This window comes from Malaya genurostris, chromosome 2, assembly GCF_030247185.1.
Source record: "Malaya genurostris strain Urasoe2022 chromosome 2, Malgen_1.1, whole genome shotgun sequence".
Taxonomy (NCBI): Eukaryota; Metazoa; Arthropoda; class Insecta; order Diptera; family Culicidae; genus Malaya; species Malaya genurostris.
The window spans coordinates 266,522,442-266,540,309 of NC_080571.1; the positions used below are offsets into that span (position 1 = coordinate 266,522,442).

The 17,868-nt window shown below is 38.2% G+C and overlaps 1 pseudogene; it reads right to left on the bottom strand.

Annotated features, from left to right (window-relative positions):
- Nucleotides 1–900: 900 nt before the first annotated feature.
- LOC131433379 (U4 spliceosomal RNA) lies at nt 901–1,062 on the bottom strand (annotated as a pseudogene).
- Nucleotides 1,063–17,868: the final 16,806 nt, after the last annotated feature.

Below are 17,868 nucleotides of genomic sequence, written 5' to 3' on the forward strand. Positions count from 1 at the left end.
TTCGTATTGGATCTCGTTGTCACCATTTTTCTAAGATGAGAGGAATTTTTTGACGTGGAACACATCTTTATTTTCTATATAGGGGTGCAAATCAGAAACTCAAGGAAAATACACGTAGAAATGTCGTCTGGTTTCAAACACGTACAGCTCAGTATATTTTGTATTTATTTTTAATGTTATTTCATTATTTGATTGGAAATATTTCTAAGATTCGATTTGAATGTACCAAGCCACGTTTTTTGAATTATAAATGATTGAAATTTTGATTAGTAGTGAGTAGTGTCCTATTTTGTCTACTAAAAATCTCCGGCATATCGGATTTCCCTGCCATATACGACGGTTTTGAAGGAGTACGCGATATATCAAAGGCAAAGCATTGCTCTGATTGGTCAATCGATCCAAAAGCGAAGCTGTTAGAAGGACGCGAATCTATAAATAGAAGTAAAATTATAGCAAACGTTTCAGTTCTACGCGTAGCATGCTAGAGGTAGGTTGTTGCAAGACAGCAAGACAAAAAGTGCCATAAAACGATTTGAAGCGTTAATTGGTATGCTCTGATGTTGTGTCATGCAAGTTCGGATGAAATTTCATGTTATGTCGTTTCTCCTAATTGACAACTACCATGGGTAAATTTTGAGTGCTTAAGATTAATTTTTAATTTATATAAGATGAATTCGATTGATAATGAGAAATAGAAATCGCAGAATGGTAGAGAAACTTAACGCTATGAAAAAAACTGCTTGCATTCAAAACTTGAATACAAGCTTGGCGAAGAGAAGCATAAATATCGAAATCGCAAGTATGTCAAGAGATATAATTGCATACATTTGGGATATTGGTGTAAATTCGTCGATTATAAAACAAACAATGTCCTAATCAAGATCAACCTAAGCAGACTCTCGTTACGGATTCAAAAGTGTGACGATTGATTGAATTTGGTTTCCTTGTTTCACATCAATGACTCAAACAACCCCATGGGACTGATCCTTATAGTTTTTCAACTTGAAATAATCGCACTTCGGTTGTACCTCATTGGTTAAGATATCACCACTGCGCAAAGCTAGGGGGAGAGGTGATTCCATTTCTATCCTGCGATGATTGAGGCCCACTTTGTTCGTGGTTCGTCTTGTCATCCATTGCTGCAACGGTGCTGTTGTTGTTGGTTTCCGTTTTCTTTTCGTTTTCCATGTTATCCGCAGTCCTGGGCTCTTTACTAGTTTCTGTTGGTGTACCTTGTGGTACATTGATTGCAGTTGCTGGTTAGTTTGATGGTGAAACAGGAGTACGCGGCTCACTAGTTTCCGTGTTTGGACGGTTGACCTTGTGTTTGGTTAAAGGTGTTCTTTTTGCAGTTTCAGTTCAAGGTTTGCCGTAGTGTGCAGATTTTTCACAAAATTGACATGTAATCAGTTGATTTTCATAGGTATTCAGCGTTTTTCACGGATGTATCTCACCTTGACCAAAATGATTTAAGATGGAACTGCCTTACGTAGTTGCATACGTACCTTTGTTTCTATCGTCTCTGCCGTAAGTAATTTTCGACTGCGTCGGATGAGATGCGAACACGAACTGATTGTAGATTGTTGTGTTCTATAAATGGACGCTAAGACATGTAATACAATAACCTGATCTCGGGCACAGTCACCAATTTTATTTAAATGCTCAATAATTACACTTCCAGTTGGAAAAGTTCTGTCCGTTGAAACCCATGAGCGTCATTCTCGATCGCGGGCTCTGTCTGTCTCTGCGTAAGTTCCAACGATGCTTATTGTCTCAAGAAACATTACATTACACTAGTACGTAGTATTCTTGAGAGTGGAGTTATAATTCGGCTCAATCGTCTTCAATTTTCACGTTACGAGAATCGCTGTACCCTCATCAACCTACCGACTCTGCTAAAGAAACGTGTACTACTTCAATTCTAATAGAAATCAAAGAAGAAACATAAACGTGTACAACTATTTGAGATTTTGAGCATTAAAAATTCTATATTTCTGGAACCAGAAGCCGGATTCGGATGAAACCTTAGCGTTTGAATCCATTCTATCATTTGTGAAAATCGGCCTAGTCACCTTCCATTTGAATATAAGTTCATGAAATTTGCAGTAAAATATTTTCTGAGCAATCGGTGTGAGTTCCATTCTGACGTTTTTGGCCACTTTTTCCGGTGCTGCCAGGACTGGTGAAGTCAGCTGGCCCCTCCCGAAACGAAAACCTGATAACGAACCTGGTAATCAATGTTACACATGAAAATCAAAAAGACATAAAAGCCTCTGTGCAGAGAAAACATATAATTTTTTTTATCTAACTAAAATCTTTTAAGATATGATATTAACTTAATGAAGAAATAATGACAAGAGAAAGGAATCATCATATCCCAATGTGGTTTACGGAACGATATATTTTTGTACCTTCGATCAGCCCACAATAACCCACAGTTCAGCAAACGCAATTCCATCGGAGAAAATTAAAATTGAAACCAAACCCGGCAGGAGGTGACAACTTTCGTTCGGAACCTCTCGAACCTGCTTGATGATTCAATCCGCCATGCAATCCACTTCGAATCGAAGGGTGTCAGGTCCTAGCTGGTTCGTGAAAAGTATCAATTTACGCGTAGATATAGCTGAAATGAATACAAATTATTCAATGGATGGCGTAAATACCGGAGATATAGATTGCATGTCACACCACCACCTACAACGTGCCGAAGCTGCCGGCTGGATGAGTGATGCCTGCATCCCTACCATAAATATCGAATTGAGTCTGCTGGTGGCGTGGCGCCCCCATCGCAGTACGAGTTTCGAGAGAAGGTGGGCATATTTCTTACCATGAAGCACGCGGTTGTTATTGTTACCGATCAAGTCCGAAACAACATGGTGCTTTCAAATAATCCATCATAATCATACCATAAATCATACGGAAACAGCAAACAAATTGACACTAATGTGAATTTGTTACCAACTAATTGAACGATTTTCGGAAGTCAATTTCAAGTGGGATTGGCATTTTTTGTCTCTGTCCGACGAGTTGGTCGTTTGGATCTCCTGTTTAGTATGGATGTTTCAAAACCACCTTCTTGTGATAGCAACTAATTACTGCATTTCGAACAAAGAACAACAATTTCATGCATTCCCGTTCTTTTCACAAATAACACAAGTTTCAACAAAATCCTTTCTCAACGATTCAACGTTACCACTTTTCCCTATCGCTATAAATTATCATCTAAATCACTTTGAAATTTATCTCGTACACTCTTTATAAAACAGTCTACCATTTCATTTCCATTCCAAGACTAAATCCGGATCTCTTTCATTTTATATGTTTCAAATGGAAAAGAGCAAAACTAAACGAAGATCCAACCTGCTTAAGAATGGCAAATAGCACTAATTTCCGGCAAGACCACAATCTCCCTCCCCCAGTTACCGGGACCTCTATCCCGTAGGAGACTGTCCCCCATCTCCGTCGGATTGCTTGGTCACACTTTGGGGCGAAGCTTGAATTCTCCACGACAATAAAGCAGAGAAAGATTCCGTAAAACCTTCAGCAGTGGGAACCCATTATTATGCAAATAATAAATTATAGCTGGAGAACAATTAATTTAATATCCGTGGCAATGGAGTAACCCCTTGTTTCAGAAATGTTGTCTGTTTTCACCCCGGGAGTAGCAGTAGCAGCAGCAGCAGCAGTAGCAGTAGTACGACCAACGAACCGGCTAGTGGTTGATAAACTTACCTTTCTTCGGTTTGACAGAGAGCGAAATGCTTGGGTTCCTCCTCCTCGTCGTGCCGACTTTTCCAAGATAATGCTCAACCAATTGTGAATTATTTTCGTATTAACATCATTCTTTCGCAGTCGTATAATTTATAAGCACGGTGTTTTCACAGAACTGTGCCTGCCATGGCTACCCCGCGGAGGCCAAGTTGGTCCATTTACTTTTCAAAAGCTGTACGTGATCCTACTAGGGTGGTTGTTTAGCAGAACATTTTCATATGCACACATGATTGGTATCCATAAGGTTTTTTTATGAATAAGCATGTGGATACTGTGAATCGATCAGTTTACTGCTTTTGGTCAAATTATAAAAAAGAAGTACCTTTTCCTTAAGCTTGTTGAAGAAACCTCTACTAAAAGACACATACTAAAAGTTTTGTTCTTCTTGTGAATATTCAAACAAAACCAAACACTTGAACCGAAGGCTCAACCACAGCTCATCAGAAATTCAAGTTTTGTAAAAAAATTCCTCGTCTACTTCCTTTAGTTTATTGTACTGAAACAAGGAAAGTCAAGAAAATTCCGTTTGGAGCAGCACCGCTTTTACGTATTAATGGGCCCGGGGTCAACTCTACATTGTAAACAATATTTTCAATCTGGTAGATGATACTACAAGATTTCGCTGCCTATCAATACATGAACCGTCAGAGAGTTTTTCTACATTTCTTCGCTCATTTTCACCTTACACTCTGAGTATTCCACGGCCCTTAGTAAAATAGATACAGTTTTGCAATGATCGGTGCTGTGTGGAATTTACCAAGAGAGAATCGCAAGTTGACCATTATCGCAGAAAAACAATCCACCTTCTTGTGATAGCAACTAATTACTACATTTCGAACAAAGAACAACCTTTTCATTCATTCCCGTTCTTTTAACAAATAACATAAGTTTGATTCGACTTGATAATTCTCATACTAGGTTACAATGTTTCAAAACCCTTGTGTGGAGCATTCACAGACATTTTCATAGACAACTTATACAAAGGTTATATGCACATAGTTAGAATAAGCGGCAATAGTAAAATGATTCGTAATTATCCACTGCCCGTATAAAATCGGATCGCAAAACGAGAATAAGCGACCGTTTGTTGCTTCAGAGAGAATCCTCACAGCAGTGTGTGATGCTAAGACGGGTCATCGAAAGAAATTCGTTCTCGTACTGGTGTCTACTATGTTAAATGAATCATGCCGGTTTTTTGTTGCTGAGATGATATCCGTCTCTTTTTGATGGCACTGATTGAATCATGTGAAGAGTTGCTAGAAATCATTCTTTGATACGATAAAAGTCATCCTTGTTGATGACTAACATATTCTACCATGCAATTAAAAAACACGGGACAAATGGAAGTAAAAAATACAACATACAATGTTATAGTTTTCTGGGATCCATGGAAATATTTTAATGGTTCTAAGAAGAACCGGTTGGCTGAATTAATCCCATGTTCACAACAAAAAATCTGGATCAGGAACTAAATCTGAACTCTAGAACTAAATTCGAAATATGGAACAGGCTCAGAATTCAGTTTGCAATATTATGATCGGAATCTAGATCAAAAATTCAGTTCTTGAATTTAGTTCTAGAATTATGAAATTATACTCATTTTCAGAATCCATAAGTTCAAGAACCAGAATTTTGAACTTCCACTCCGAAGCAGAATAAAGGAATTGACTTTAGCATCCCGGTTTTGAATTTAGGAATCAAATTCTAAAACTGAGTTCAGGATTTAAATTCTGGTTAAGAAGTTAGCTTCAAACCCCAAGTTCGGAGTTCAGATCTAACATTTAGTTCCAGAATTCAAAAATTTAAATTCTAGATTCATTGAGGAACTAGTTCCAAAATTTAGAATCCAGTTCCAGAATAAAGAATACAGTTTCAGAGTCATAGTTTTGATTTCTGAATCTGTAATCTTGAACTAAATTCTGAAATCAAATTCTAAACCTTAAACTAAATCCAGAATTTAGTTGGAATCCAGGTTCTGAATTTAGTTCCAAAGTTTGTTGTTCTATATAAGAAATTCGAATTTGAAACTTAACAGTTATGTTCTCGAAAGATATGTCTACCGATTGAAGCAATTTAAAAACGATTTATTAATTTTAGTTGTTTGACGTAAAGCCGCCATAACTAAGTTCAGTTTTTTGCAATGACTGAGCGGAAACATATATTGGAGAAGCCAAATGAATGAAAAACTAACAGAAAAGATGATTTTTTGGAAAAAGATACGCTCAGAGACAACACTCGAACCTGCGTTCTTATGCATTCCGTGCATACGCACTACCATTTCGCCACTCTGAATTTTGTTTTAGTCACTCTAAAACGCCAGACAGACACAGTAGCACGTACATCGAACATGGTCTACATCCTGGCCGTCACCCGACCGATACCTTACATCCAAACATCTTCTCTGTCCATCAAACACTAGTCTTTTCGCTTTATACCTATTTCTCCGATCTAGCATTGAGTAGGAGAGTGTATTGATAATAACTTGTCACCTTCTTTAATTGTGCCGTTCGCTGGCTGGACATCGCACGGAGTGCATAAGAACGCAGGTTCGAGTCCTGTCTCTGAGCGTATCTTTTTCCAAAAAATTATCTTTTCTGTTAGTTTTTCATTCATTTGGCTTTTCCAATATATATGTTTCCGCTCAGTCATTGCAAAAACTGAATTTAAAAACGTTCGATATTTTATAGGGGATATTTTATAAGGTCCCAAGGATTGGTTTGCCTCCCCCCTAAAAACGTTGTGCCCGGGACGGAGCGCTCTATAAAATGGATCAGGGTAATTTCGCCGAATGCCATTTCGCCGAAAGTCGTTTCGCCGAATAGGTCATTTCGCCGAAAGGGTCATTTCGAATACATCAAATTATTTTTTTGTGTTATTATGCCTCCTGTATAACTGATGTGGCGCAGCCACATAACCGAAGCCAAGATGGCTCGTCGGCATAAAGCCGCCGAGGCGACGCCGGCTGAGTTGGCCGCCGACCCGCCGTCGGAAGCGGCGGCCTCTTGCATACAAATCTGTAATCGCCTCGTTTGCCCGGTCTACTCAAAGCTAGGTTTCTTGGCTTTAGTTAGGTCCGAACGAGCGGTAGCGAGGTCGGACAGCATACGAATCAAATCAATGTGGCGAAGCCGCATTAGATATTTTTTTATTTAGTAAACGGAAAATACCACATACATTTGCTTGGTAGATACCTATGGACTTGATTTGATGTTTAGTGGGTAATAGTCAACAAGTTCCTTTGGGAACTTTGTTCTGAGGTTCATGAATCAATCTTTATTCAAGAAGTATAATTGTAGGTCAACAAAGCGGGCGTTAACGTTATCATATTTAATTTGTCTTTATTTTGAAACGATTCTCATTACGATTTTAAGACAATTGCAGGAATCGGCGAAATGACTCTTTCGGCTAAATGGCTTTCGGCAAAGTGGCCCATTCGGCGAAATGACATTCGGCGAAACGGCTTTCGGCGAAATGGCTTTCGGCGACATGACCCTGATTCATTTTATAGAGCGCTCCGTCCCGGGCACAACGTTTTTAGGGGGGAGGCAAACCAATCCTTAACCTTTTTTTTGCTCATCCAAGTCATCTTTCCGGAGATGGAATTCAGCTTTTTGTTTTGCTCACTAAACCGTCCTACGATGGGGGCGGCAAATCTTATTTTGCACCGGGCGGGACTTAAAAGTGGTTGAGTACATCAGGAAAAACCCATCGGCGTCGACGCGGGATTTGGCCAAGCAGTTCAACACCAGCATCGGGATGATTCAACGGATCAAAGTTCGGAACTCCCTGAACAGTAAGTTCAGGCCAAAACAAGAGCGCGAAAACTGTATAACCGGATTCTACAGAATAAAGACGGATGCAATTTGATCGGCGACGAAACCTACGCCAAGAAAGACTCTCGAGCGCTGCCCGGACCGCAATATTATACGAAATCGGTGTACCAGGACCTAGACGACGCTGACACCACGGTGGCGATGAAAAAGTTTGGGCAGCAGGTGTTGGTCTGGCAAGCAATTTGTACCTGTGGTTTGCGGTCATCGATTTTCTTCACGAAGGGCACAATTAACGCCAAGGTGTACGAGGAAGAATGTTTAAAGAAGAGAATGCTGCCACTGTACAGAAAGCATAAGGCTCATCCTCTCTTCTGGCCGAATTTGGCTTCAGCACACTACGCCAACTCCGTTCTACAGTGGTTGTCAAAAAATAATGTACAATTCGTGGAAAAAGACATCAACCCACCGAACTGCTTGGATCTTCGGCCAATTGAAAGGTATTGGGCAATTGTCAAGCGGCACTTTCGGAAGGAAGGTATAGTGTCCCAAAACATACAGGAGTTAAAAAAAAACACTGGACAGCTGCCACCAGGAAAGTCACAAAATTAAATGTGCAGAATTTAATTAAGAATGTCAAGTCTAAATTGCGAGCGTTTCACAGAAACTAGGATTTTCTTCAATATAATCAGAGAAATGCATAAAAATGTAATTTTTCTACAATATAACGAAAACTGATGTCAAAATGTGTATTTTTCCGCTTTTTTTTATTCAATAATCAATGTAGCTAACTACTTTTCGATACATTCCTTATGAAAGCTTGACATGGAGATGGAACGTAATTATCTATGTTGGGACAATTTCATTCAAATAAAGCATGGTGTATTTCGTAATTTGACTTAAAATTTTTAAGATCGATATTTTCAGCGTTGGGTACGGTGAGCAGTTTTTTCAGTAGAGAATATCACTAACATTTTTTTGTGGGATTTGTTTTTTTCTTTCGACTATATTTTTTGCAAAAATTGGTAAAAAAATCCCTTTGCAAAAGATAATACAATACCATTTTTTAATCTTTTTACCTAAATAATTTTCATGCAAACAGATCCACCCGATTTTTACCGGAGCCCCCGATGATTTTGAACAGCATGTGCAGCTCGATTCCTTTCGGGTTACTCCTCACTGCGCAAATCTTCTCTTTACCCAGCGACAAATGTTTCTTCACCGGTAAGAGTTATGCAGCAAAGCAGATGGATTCAAGCTTTGGCTGGAAAATGGAAAATGATACAAGATTATAATGCAGCGAGCGCAAAATTTCATGAACTATGAAAAGTTCTGCTTACTTATTATTGTTTCAAAGTTTTATTCCCTCCCATTCACCCTCGCCCGTAGCGGAAGTATTCGTTACCATTTTTCCATTATCATCATAATGGGGCTGCTGCTGCTGCTGCGTTTTCCACGACATTCGCCTAGGCACGGACCGGGACATGATTCGGAAAGAGTTGCTTTTTCATCTTGTGCAAAGTTGTACACAAAGTTACTTCCCTCGTTAAATTATCGTGAAGATAACGCAATTTTCAAGCTTATCTCACGGTAGGAGGGGAACGAACTTATTTCAAACAGGGAAACTACGTCCTCGGAAGAGTGGGAGTGGTTGATCCGGGCGGACGGGAAATAATAATGTAAATTTGAAGAAAATGAAGACGTTTTCCGGTCGGAACACGATAAGCTTCAAAACAAGCTACAGAAGATGCTGCGCCAGAGTCCCAGAGGAGAGTGTGAATGATCTGGTTGCGGCCGGATGAAGGGGCAAACTTTTGCTCTGTAGCGACTGGAAACGTAATCACATCTAGTATGGCTGATGCAAACCGGGGAACAATAAAGGAATTGGTTTACAAGACGGTACATTGGGCCCAGCAGGACAAAAGTTTTGCTCGTTAATGTCACCAGAGTCAGCCACTAAAATCTAACCACTTATTTACTATAGCAGAGATGACTGGACCCGGTGAGAATCTTGATGCCAGTAGAGCCGTGCGGCTTGAAATTTACAGTTTCTAATTCACGCATTATCATCAGCATAGATTGTAAATGAAATAACCAATTTGCATGAATCATTTTTTGTATTGAATAGCGTTAGTTTTGAATTTAGCGATTTAGGAATATGATTTAACGGGTTAGAATCTTATTTTACAATCTTGCGGATCGTAAATACAGGATGTCCCACGAAAAAATTCAGATTTAAAAGTGCAATAATAAAAAAACGGTTTGATAGTTTGAAAGGTTGATTCATGAAATTTATTTATGAAAAATAATTTCGTTTAAATAACCCACACGGCTGGCTTGTCAGTATCCAATCCGATCCATTCAATTTTTGAGTACATTTTCAATTGTTCCTGGCCTTTTGTCAACAATAGCAATTTGAATTTCTCGAGGCTTTCAATTGTTTGTGGATAGTTGGCGTAACATTTACCTTCAAATGCTCCCAAAAGAAAATAATCCAGCGGCGTCAAATCGCAGCTTCTCGGAGGCCAATTCACATCGCCATTTCTTCTGATTATTCGATTTTCAATGATTGTTCGCAGAACATCGATTGTTTCGTTGGCTGTGTGGCACGTAGCGCCGTCCTGTTGAAGCCTAACATTTCCCATAAATCAATTTCATGAATCACCCTTTCAAAAAAATGTATAAGCACTGAAATACAAACAATATTACTATTGAATGAATTTCATGAAATGTCTGATAGTTGTATTCTTTATATCATATTTTCCATATACTTTTGTGCTAGATTTTCGTAACTATTTGTGGAGTGGCAAATTTTTATAATTTTTCCACTTCCAGAACAATTATTGGAAAACGCATATTTTGTAAAAATTGGCGCTATATCCAAAAGAAGGCTTTGAAACTTTATGCCATTCCACAGATACCATATTTATACTCTGCTTGACGGTCATTCTAGCCAGATGATTGTGAAATAAACTTTTAATTCGCTAACTAAAATTAAAATAAAATATAAAGGCTAACTTTTTTGCTGGTATCTTTTTGGCAACACTGATCTGTCAAAAACAGTGAATCGTGTTTTTGATAGATCACGCGTGAATTGTGTCATTGTCAAACTTGTCCAGTTTGGTGTATAATTTAATCATGAATGGACGCTGGAAAAGTTGGAGGAAGATCCATTTTTTTTATCAAAAAAATTGTGCTCAGCGACGAGGCTTATTTTTGGTTGAATGGATACGTCAGCAAGCAAAATTGCCACATCTGGAGTGAAGACCAGCCAGAAGCATTGAAAAAGCTAGTAATGCATCCCAAAAAGTCACTGTTTAGTGTGGATTATGGACCGGTGGCATCAATCGTGAAGTACCGACCGATATGTTGAAGAAAGTGTGTCAAAATTGAACTTTACGCATGGGCCATCTATTGCGGAGCCGTGGCCAACGTTCCATCGATTCCAATAAAGATTTCATAAATTTTCTTGATTTTTTTCATGTTTTTTTGAAAATCAAATCCTATACCTCTTAAAAATCACCCCTTATTAGAAAGGCAGTTCATGTTTAACATGAACCGGTGATTTGTACGATGACGGCACGAGTGAACTGCCGATGAATCAAATTAATCTTTTGACAGCTATCAGTGGTTTATTAACACGTTTTCAAATTAGAATGAACAAATAATCAAACCGAATTGTGTCAGTAAGATCGCACCAGCCATGCAATGGTTCTGTTGAAACAGCAGGTCAAATTCCACTACAGGAATGTAATACCAAGGCTTTGTTTACACATTCAAACCACTGATAACTGTCAAAACTAGTTCATTTTGTTCATTTGTGTGAGGTTATGTCATGTGTAAAACCTAATAACACGTATTCAAAATAGAATGAACAAGTAAGTAGGGTAAAGTGTTATAATATGCCCCCCTTAAGAAAACATTGAGATATTTCCAAGTGTATTGATATATTTTCCTCGAGAATGTAAGTATTTTACTGCAATACAGATGAGGAACATAATTTTCAATGACTCCAATAGAAAAGATGAGAATTGATTCATATAAACACATTTTTCAAAACGGCTACATTCTTAGTTTTTTTCGCTCGCCTTAGACATAATGCCCCAGCAGCCGTAAAATATGTCTAACAACAAATCAGTGGCATGACACACAACAAAAGACATTTTATCCCACAACAATGATGCATTATGCTTCTTGAAATGTCCATAAAGTTACTGTTTTGAGTTAATCAGTATGTCAAATAAATGGCGGGTAAAACATCTATTTAGTCGAAGCAAAACTTTACATCGAAAAGCTGCCAAATGAAATTTTTAGTTTTTTTTCATACTTTCCTGCAAACGACACCCACCAAACTTGCATAGCAGAAAGATCCTACGAAAAGATAGTGTTAGTGATAAAACTTTGGTGAAGAAAAGTCTTCAATGCTTAAGAAAGGAAAGGGGGCATTTTGGCTAGCAGGAGCGTTTTACAAGACTTTTCCCTAAACCATCGTTAGCTGTCAAATGACGATCATTTAATGGATTTTGTGAGGTTATGTCATGTTCGTGCAAAACCTAATTAAACAGGCAGTTTTAGAAATATTTAGAGTTTTTGTCAGCTTTTATATGGATATATGATAGATTTTTCCCATTTCGTCAATGAGTAGATTTGTCAGATTTTGTAGATTTCACCAGATTTTCAATTTTTTCCATATGAAATACTAGTTTCTTTAGTTCTATTTAATTAAACTCGGAATAAATCGTTTAAAGTCGTAAAATAGGTAAAAAACAAAAACAAATGATTGCGAAAACATTGCGCCACAGTATAATTACAAAGTTTTGCTAAAGTAGAGTTAAACTTTACGTCTGTGGACGAGGTCTTTATTTACTAAAAAAGGTAAAAAGACAATGGATCTTTTTGCCTTTCTCTATAGAAAGGTGTTAGAATTGCTGGAAAACCCGACTTTTGAACGGAGCCTCGGAGACCCATAGTGTTATATACCATTCGACTCAGTTCGACGAGATCGGAAAGTGTGTGTGTGTGTGTGTGTGTGTGTGCGTGTGTGTGTAGAAGATATTTATAAGCGCTCAATTTTAGATGGCTGAACCGATTTTAACAAACCTATGCTTGTTTGGGTACTATCGGGCTGTTGATCAAGTTCGAAGACCAAATGGCTGTGACTTTTGGTTCCGGAGATATAATGGTATAAGTGACGTAACCGACAAAACACATTGTTTTTTTCCCGCTCTAATGTATATAAGGGTGCCAATATTTTGAGATCACCTCTAATTTCGTAAAGCGCTATTGTTCAGCAGTTTGAGCATCTCGAAAAAAATCCTCATGCTAAATTTGAGCTAAATCGGACATGGGTAAGGGGTGCTGCCCAGCGGTTGAAATTTGAAAATTTTCGATCTTGAAAAAGCATTTGATTTCGAAAATTTCATGTGCTAACCCAGGAAAACATCAGAAGAAATACCCGGCAATTCGCATTCGATGAGAAAGAAGCTTATTTTCGGTATGAACTAACATAACCTTTTCAATTTGTAAACAGTTATGTCAACAAGTTAATAAGATTTTTTCTTTATTTTGATCGTCGCATTAAATGATTAAACACTCTTTAGCCTATAGTTCTGGACATCAAACTGCAACCTATGAGACTATAGAAATTTTTATTTGAGCCTAAGTTTTATGGAAATCGATCAAATCTTCTCTGAGAAGTGAGTGAGTCTCGTTTTAGAGTTTTTGACCACTATTTCCGGTGCTTCTGGAACCGGAAACTGGGAATCAACATAGCCGAAGTCGGTTCGTAATTAATATAGCCTACAAATTAAATTAGTTTCGAGTTATATTTCAGAATAATTTTACCCTTTTTTTGCATCGTCGCTCTAAATGACGGTCTGCCATTTTAAACCCCCTTTTAGCATAATGAAATTCAATAGCAACCTATGGGACAATGAGATTTTTTATTTTATGAGTGACATTATTTGACATATACTCACACACATCCATACACACAGGCACATACACTGCTCAGCACTATGAACTGTGTCGAATGATATAGTACACTTAGCCCTCTGGGCCAAGTGTTCTCCAGTTAATTTGTCAAGTGATGATTTCTGAAACCGATTACAGACTGGGAATGAGTCCCAAAAAGCTTTAAATTTACTAGGGAAACTTGAGACAAAATGAATATCCGACAGTGAGTTCCGTTTTTGGAGCTTTTCTTTACTCTTTTCGGTGCTTTCGGAAGCGGAAACCGAAGACTAATAGTCACAAAGTAGTTTTATATAATCATGAACTAAAAGGATCTGCCAACTTATTTTGCGCTAAGTTTTATAAAAATGTGCACCTCGTCATGAAACTGAAATTTTTCTCGTCATGAAACTGAAATTTTTCACACATTGCACTGTAATACCGGAACCGGAAGTCGGATCTGGATCAACTTTTCGGGGACTTTTAAAAAAAATTCAAGATCTTTTATTTGCTTCTTGGTTTGTGAAAACCGCTTAAGAAATTCCCGAGAAAATTGAGTGCGGATTTTGTCATAAATTTGCACATATTTCTTTGTAATTCCGGAGCCTGAAGTAAAATCCAAATGAAATTCAGGAACTTTCTGTGAAACCATAAGAATTTGAATCTGAGTTTATGAAAATCGGTTTTGCCATCTCTGAGAAATTGAGTGACATTATTTATCTCATACACACACAGACATTTTTGATCTCGTCGAACTGATTCGAATGGTATATGACACTCGGCCCTTCAGGCCTCTTTTGTAAAGTCGGTTTTCACAGCGATTGCATAGCTTTTCTATTTGAGAAAGACAAAAATGGACAAAATTGGTTTACCTTCACCCGCACTGACGGAACTACCCATGCAGCATCAATCATAGTAACCTATGAATCAGCACTGCAGCAGACATAATTTGAAAGCTCTATCCGTCGAACTCTATCCGAGCTCGCAAAAACAAGGAAGCAACTCCGTTCAGAAGTGTGTGCGTTTAAAGACACGCCCGTTCCGGTATCTAAAACATCTTGGCACTATTAGACAATAAATCGAGTATCGAAGGAAAGCACAGCCAACGGCCCTGAGCGACAAGAAGCTCCAAAAGAAGACAGAGGGAAAAGTGGCTACATCGTTGTGTGCGTCTACCCGAGAGGTCGGTGCAACCCTCAAAACAGTAAAAAAAATACTTGGCGAACATGAACATATAAGATGGTCAACACGTTTTTCCCGGCACATCATGACGTGGCGGTGGTGATGGCCTACGAGACCTATCTGACCTTGGATGGCAACGACTGGCAAGGCCTTTCGTATTTTACTTCCTCCACGAAAGAAGGGTGCTCCGAGATGAAGTTCATGTCGCACTACAAAGCTTCCCAAGAAGGTGCTGCTGCGGCTAACAATCATCGAGAAGGGGATGTCAAAGCCGCTCTTCTTTCGCTCCGGACTGGCTGTGAACGGGTAAATTTGTAGTACAAAATGCCTGCCGGAAGTTGCGTCGAATATCGATGTGGCAAGTCGACGAACCCGCAAAACGTTCTCAAGCTGCGTTCCATCTCTGGGTAAACCTGAAGCGTAAAATCTACTCCAACGATTTTGTCTTAAAAACTGAGAAGGAATTGATTAATAAGACTAAGAAAGAACTCAAAAACATGTTTCCGTCCGCCAAGGCGAATATTCCGTTTAATTGCCGCTCGCAAGGATGTTGAATTTTTGACACGTTAACTGAAATACTTCCCGAGCAGAGTGTGAGATCAAATAAAAAACTCATTTTGATGTTCGCATTTATCGATTACTCAATTTGCTGTTGTTTTGGTCGTTTTAAGCTTGAGCTTGAGCTTGAGTGACCACCCCTGGTTGCTACTCCGTTACTGATCGGGATTAGCTGAAATTGTACAGGGAGTTTTTAGATGAGACCTGGGACTGGTAAATCATCTTTCAATGTACATCTTCTGGTAATCCCAGCATTCATTGATCAGTACCGGCGCCGACCAGGCCCGAACGTAGATCGTCTAAGGAATGGGAGGGAATGTTAGTCCAACACTTGTTGTTACTAGAGGCCGTATATACTACTGCGCACTCCACAAGTGTCACGGGAGAAGGATGTTTGTTAGTAAAAATTTCAGGATTGATATTATTCGCGCGCGATTCAGTATGTTCCGGTTTCAAGATGCTCGGATGCACCACTAAACTCACTAACTGAACGTTTCAACAATATCCTATATTGAAGTCCCGGGAAGTCTTGATTCACAGCTCTTATTCGAGGAAACTGATAAAAATTTGCAATACTATCGCGTAAAGAATAAAAACTTCCCTATTTTTACCTTTTTTATAAATAAAATTACAAAATAAACGAGTGAATACGATTTAGACAAAATAGTTGATTCATTGCATTGACATATTCTAAACAGTTGTTATAAAATCATTTTAAATCACCAAATAAAGGTCAACAGATTTCACGCGCGTCTTGATTCTTTATTATTTCCGCTTTATTATTTAAATTATTTATTAAAATTATTAATTGGTTATATTGGTTGATCTGGGCAGCCGGCTACCGAGAAAAATATTAATTTATTGTTTGAAATATTATTTTCAAGTGTTTTTTACTATGTATTCAATATACCGATATATGTTATCTCTGTTATTAACTTTGTAATATAAACGGATTTGCGCAATGGTTTTTTTTTTTTATTCAATAGTATAATATATATTTTTAGGCACACTGCTTAAGCTCTAAGATGCCAAGGGTATTTCCTAATCTTAATTAACGACTAACTTAAAACTACAATAGTATCATTAGATTATGTCGTGTAGAATTTTTGGAAAAAGCTTTTAGCTGGCGTTCGGCAGTGGTCGGTGAATTGAATATTGCATGACTTCCAGTTGGTGCGATCTATGGCCGCTTCCTTTCAGTTCGTGTGGGTCCGCGGGAAACACCCCCAGGCTAATGCGCAATGGTTGATTTTTATCATTCATTTTATAATCCTGAAAGACAATCAATAACATGGAAGAAGAAATCATTCCTAATAAAACTTTTCTCCGAAGCTAGACGGAAATTGATAGGTTGAATAAAGAGATGATTTAGTAAAATAGAGTAATCAGACGTAAAACATTGAAAATATCTGATAACTGAAACGAAAAAGAAACTCCTGCAATTGTCGCCTTTTACTACATGGAAGCAGGAACCCAGTGGATCTATTCTTGGGTCATTTTTTCCGCCGGATTCCACACGGCATCTAGGCTGGTACAGTCCGGAGAGAGCTAATAGGTACTATCAATCTCCTAGTGGACCCCAGCCCCTACTGTTGTTTTGGTCGTTTTAAGTGGCAAAAAATCGAAATCGAAAGCAAAAAGATATTCCGATGACATCAAACAGAAAACTATTTTTGCTAACAGCGAAAGCAAACTGAAATCTAAATAAGATATAGATTTTTTCTTGTTGATAGCAAAACTACACTTAAAAAAATCCCTGTGATTTTACATCTTATAAGATGCACATAAATGGAGCGTCACTGTTCACGCAAATTCACGCGGAAGAACATTTAATATTGTGTCTAAAACTCCATGACATAAAATTCGTTAAAATAAAAAAAGAGTACTGATAGCAACCGCCGCGACTTGAACCGAGAATCATTGGATCGCAATTACGTCTGTTAATCGACTGAGCCACAGAAGCATGCATCTGCTTGGCTGGTAAAAGGTGCATTTAAATTCAAACAGTCGCACCTGCTAACAGAATGCAAGTTACAGTCGAAACCAGTAAAATTCAAGCTATTCTAACATTAAGTCATTACAAATGAAATTTTCCATCATTTGACAAATTAGGTCTTTATGAATTACATCGTATGAGGAATTAAGTCACCTGTAATATTCAATTTTTTTTTGTGTAATAGTTCTCAATTTGAAGTTATTATCAAATAACGAAAACAAAAATGCATAATCACTTATTGATTTGCTTTAAAAAGACATTACTGAAAACAAACAAGTCGCGAGCATAAGCTAAAAATAGATTGGGCAAAAGACGCGGTTTAGTTTACCTTTAGGCGATATCACTAGCAACAATAAAAAAAGCGCTCCACAGAGGGACTGGGTTTCGAACCTAGGGGTGATTTGAATTTCGAACTCTCTGCGAATGCTATGGACTGTGACATTAAGCTGTAAGTGGATGGAGAATTTTCGATCATATGACAAGCAGTGTTGATTCGCAAAGCAAATACAGATAGTTTTAGCCGATGTACACTCGTTTCGTCGCATCCGTCCCGCAACCATCGTGTATGGTAGTGCGGCTATTTGACGGGTATGAAAAGGTGTTCTTTTTTCTTTCTCGTATCCATGTGAACATCATAAT